Here is a 5115-nt window from a genome sequence, read left to right on the forward strand (position 1 = left end):
CCCGGGACTTATTCTTTTGTAAGCCCAGTACTTATTCTATCGGTCTCTCTTTGCCGAACCGCTAAGTAACGGGGACATAAAAACACCAGCATCGGTTGTCAAGCAACGCTAGGGGGACAAACACAGATACACAAACATGCATATATATATATATATACATATATACGACGGGCTTCTTTCAGTTTCTACCAAATCCACTCACAAGGCTTTGGTCTGCCCGAGGCTATAGCAGAAGACATGAACCCGTAACCATGTGGTTGGTAAACAAGCTACTTACCACACAGCCACTCCTGCGCCTGGATATTTTTGTTTAATAATCAAGATTTTATTCTCTGTTGGATTCCAAGTCAATTTTGGATCTTTTCACTTTGACCGGCAGATTTTTTAAATAGTTTCTTTGTAACTAAACACTTTTAAACTTCGTATACTGGTAGAATGTCTCACATAAAACATCTTTTTCTCTTGGCTTTCTTGAAAAAATTCTGTAGTTTGTAGCATATTTGTTGTTTAATTTCTTGCATTTAGGCAATTTCAACCAATCAATGACGTCTATTGAGGTGAATACAATTTCTGCCGTAGTTTGACAATGTCTAATTTGATCATTTTTAATTTTCAAAAAAAAAGAAAAAGATGTCTAAAACGAGGTTTAAAATGAGTAATCACAGATTTTGATAATTACTTCTCCTTAACTGCATACATATGAAAGAGAACCACTTCAGCAGATCTGGAGGAAGTTAACGAGAATATTTTGTGTTGGGCTTTTCGATTTAAATGATGAGTTTCGCTAATTTCATATCACGTACCATTTTTCCGTGATCCTCTTTCATTTGACTTAAGATATTTAATATTTTTGTCGCGTTTCTCATCTTTTTGGTGTTTAAGGATGCATATTGATGTGCACGAGTCTGTTTTCAAATGTAATTCTGGAGAATTGAGGCAAATATATTTACCTTATCTCGTCTTACTCATTCTACCGCAGCTAAATTTGTCAAAGAGACCAGAGATAACCTTCGGAAACACTGTTCCGAATATGTTATAAAGTTTTTAATGCCTTTAGAGAAGGTCCTTTGCTTTGCTAATATAGTTTAAATAAGGCTGTGAACATCCGTAAATAATATATTTTTCTCAGAGGCGGCGAGCTGGCAGAAACCTTAGCACGCCGGGCGAAATGCTCAGCGGTATTTCGTCTGCCGTTACGTTCTGAGTTCAAATTCCGCCGAGGTCGACTTTGCCTTTCATCTTTTCGGGGTCTATAAATTAAGTACCAGTTACGCACTGGGGTCGATATAGTCGACTTAATCCGTTTGTCTGTGTTTAAATACATGGATACAAATATATATATAATATATATATATATATATATATATATATATATATATATAGAGAGAGAGAGAGAGGAGAGAGAGAGAGACTTTAGTGAAAAGCAGCAGAAATATCACAAAAGCTGTTACTCAGAGCTTCACGTTTCCCGTTCGTCGGACAGTTTTGTATATATTCGTCAGTAGTTCATATATCCGAATATATATATATATATATATATATATTATATATATATATCTCCATGTATATATAGATCGCCATGTTGATTCGCTAGCTTCTGCACGCATATTTTTCTCTCTCCTTCTTTCTGTGTTTTTTCTCTGTGTATTTTTCTGTTGAAGAGCGTAGGCTCGAAACGTAAAAGACTTGTTTTATTTATATTCCTGAGCGCCATACTAATACAATTGTTTGTTTGTATTCCACCTGCCTTCGTCTTTTGTTTATTTTCATAAAGCTTCCCGTTATATATATATATATATATATATATATATATATATATATATATATATATATATATATATATATATATATAATATTTATATATTTATTTCCATGGGTATGTGTAAGTATTTCACTTATATCTCACGTATTTATCACTTATATCTCACGTATTTATCGTATTTATCTCACGTATTTATCGCGGATTTTTAAAGAAATTTCTATCGGTTTGTTTTGAGACGCATAAATTATAATGGTTATTGATAATTTTGTCTTTTTTTCGGCATATTTGGAATTAGAATTTTTCTTTTGCCCTTATTTTGTAAATTATTTATAAACTTAACCTTTGAAGGTATTTTTTGATATGCTGGCCATTGATAAAATTTTTTTCCCGAAAAAATGTTATCCTACATTAGTTATATATATACCCCCAAAACGAAGAACAAACACAAGAAAAAAGCAACAACGCGAGGACGTGGTACACGTAAAGTATCAGCAGACGCTCAGGGAAGGAAAGATGGTTTAACGTTTCGAGCAGACGCTCTTCTTCAGAAACAGAGCAAAGTCTAATAGAAAAAGAAAAGCCGGAGAAAGAAAATCCCCAATGATTCACATGTGGTTAAATTTATATATATATATATATATATATATATATATATATATAATTTGTGTATGAGTTCGCAGGTTATATTTTGCAGAACCCCTTATAAGATTTTCCAAAAACCATGGAAACCAAATTCGTATTTTACAGACACCCTCATTAACAAAACTTGTGTCCGAGAGAAATTTCATTCGTATAAAATACATTAGAATACATGGACGGGTGGCATAAACATCCACAACGACGAGTTACTAATACATCTCTGAATTGCAGATGGCATTATACTCATTGCCACAGATCAGCAGTTGGCTAGGCTAACAGAGCTGGACGCCCTTAGTAGGCCTTAAAATGGACTGCAAAAAGCCGAATAGAGGTGGAAAATGATGAAATCGAGGAGGCAAATGAATACGTCTACCTGGGACACAGTGAAAGCACACCAAGTTGTGGATATTGAGGTCTCGGGGAGAATAAGAGCAGAATGGAAGGCGTTGGCCTCGATGAAAGATGTGCTGAAAGCAAAGCCGGACAAGATCGTAGGTAACAGTTTCTCCGACGGCACCGTCCTGCCTGCGCCCTTAATACGCAATTGCGACGTGGGCTACTAACGATAAAGGAAGAGCATCGACGGACTACCATACAGAAGGCCATGGAAAAATCCATGCTAGGAATATCACGGTGTGAGTATATCCAAAATATCGAAAATGAGTTATTTGAGAAGAGAGAGGAGTGATCGACGTGATCGCAGAATACCGAAATTACAAGTTCCGCTGGGTTGGACATGGCGCAAATTTCACAAACAATAGGTGGACCCGTGGAGTTGCCAGGTGGTATCCAAGAGATTGGAGATGACGATAGGTAGAAGATTTAGTTAATTTGGGCCGAAATAAAAAACAAAACAAACCAAAAAAAAAAATAACGGTGCAATGAAGAAAGCGTTAGAAGCGCATTGTGCTCAGCGGTGTATAACAACATCTGATAGTTTGGTCAGTACTGGCGAGAAAACTTTAAACTAACCTATTTTCAAAATAATTTATAACATTTGTAAAATAAATTGTTATTCAATTTTATTAAAAGACATCTTGTGGAACTCCAGAAGTTTCTCCGAAGGATCCACTTAAAGGAACTTTATAATTTGTGTCTATTTAATAAGAGAAGAAAAGAAGCCGTAAATGGTTCCAAATACAATTAAACAATGACTTTTAAACACCAATGATCCACTTCTAATTGTTAATTATTGCTCCATTCCTTATCATCTCCATATATATTAAACCACGGTTTTACCTTTAAATTACCTACTACCGCATACCTTATATCGAGGACTATACATAGTGAGGTAATACACGAGGAGTGCCTACCGATACGTCTATCCCTTGGATGGTTGCAGAACTTCTTACTTATATCTTATTTAATAAGTAATACATAACCAAAATACCAAATGAAAACAGCCCGTTCTCTTGATCTTCGATTGCTTTTCCTGGCTTTAAAATATAAACGAAAGTTTGTTTGGAAACACAACTGAACTCTTTTAGCTGCCATAAACAACTAACAAGGATCCTCTTGCGGTCGCCTAGCATGCTAAAGATAGCTGTCAAATTGCCACTTTAACCATCACCAAAAGCACACGAACCACCGTTGAAGGAAGATAGGGAAATCGATGTACTCATTCTCTGAAGTGTTTACTTGACATCAAACTGTACATAGATCAAAGCTGAGACTCCACCAAACTTGTGAGACCTCCGGGCAATTGTTCAGAGTGGCCCTTCCTTAAGGAGGCACTGGTTTTACTTCGAGTGTCTTCTACACTCGAATCAGATCGATCGAAGCCTTGTGTGAGAATTTGGAAACTGGAAAAACCATTGGCAGGATCATTACCAATCAATCGTCTTCTGAAGTTCAAAATTCCTGTTGGAGATATGAACTTACGACTGACTTAAAGTTTCTAAGCCAGAATTTATCCATTTAGAGTTTTCCCTTTTCTGCCGGAATTTTCGAACTGAAATAGAAGAAACTTGAAAAATTGATTAAAAAAAAACAAACAATTTTGATTTGGTGACGTCTCGAGTAGAATCCGATCCAAGGTCTCTAGGTTTATATGTTTATGAATTAATGGACTGTTCTTAACCCTTTTTGGTTTCGTTCATTCCATTCATAGACTGACCAAGTGACAACATGTAGGTTACACACACGCACATATATAACCATTTGTGAAGTAGTTTCTTCTTTTTCTTTTTGTTGGATTGTCTCTGCCAGGTAATTAAATGGTGATGTTTCCCATTTGACATTGGTTTGCAGAAGGTATCACTTGACTAGTTTTCGTTTAGCATTGAGAGAGAGAGACTAAAATATTGTAATATTCATTTGAATTAGAAATGTCATTTATTCTTAAAATAACCACCTTTATACCTTCTTTTATTCTGAAAATAATCACAATATTTGTTCTTTTATTCTGAAAATATTCATTTAATATTGAGCTTCGGTGCCTAGTTCGTAAGAAAGAAATCTTTCATCACCATTGTTTAAGAAGCGTTGCAACAATATTTTAACTTTTTTGCTGAGGTCGACTTTGCCTTCCATCCTTTCAGAGGTCTATAAATTAAGTACCAGTTGCGTACTGGAGTCGATCTAATCGACTGCCCCGACACCAATAAATTTCGGGCTTTGTCCTTAGAGTAGAAAATGTTCTAACCTCACTTGTTTTTTTCTTCACAGTTGTTTCTCTTTGGTCAAAGAATTTCTTGTATTTTCAGGATGTCGGT

The 5115-nt window shown here is 35.5% G+C and overlaps 1 long non-coding RNA gene across 1 annotated transcript; it reads left to right on the top strand.

The window, feature by feature from the left end:
* Positions 1–1176: 1176 nt before the first annotated feature.
* On the top strand, positions 1177–5036 carry LOC118766519. The gene is made up of 2 exons (XR_005002456.1): positions 1177–1248; positions 4944–5036. It is a non-coding gene; the product is annotated as an uncharacterized LOC118766519 (long non-coding RNA).
* Positions 5037–5115: the final 79 nt, after the last annotated feature.

Source organism: Octopus sinensis, linkage group LG1, assembly GCF_006345805.1.
Source record: "Octopus sinensis linkage group LG1, ASM634580v1, whole genome shotgun sequence".
In the NCBI taxonomy this organism is placed as follows: Eukaryota; Metazoa; Mollusca; class Cephalopoda; order Octopoda; family Octopodidae; genus Octopus; species Octopus sinensis.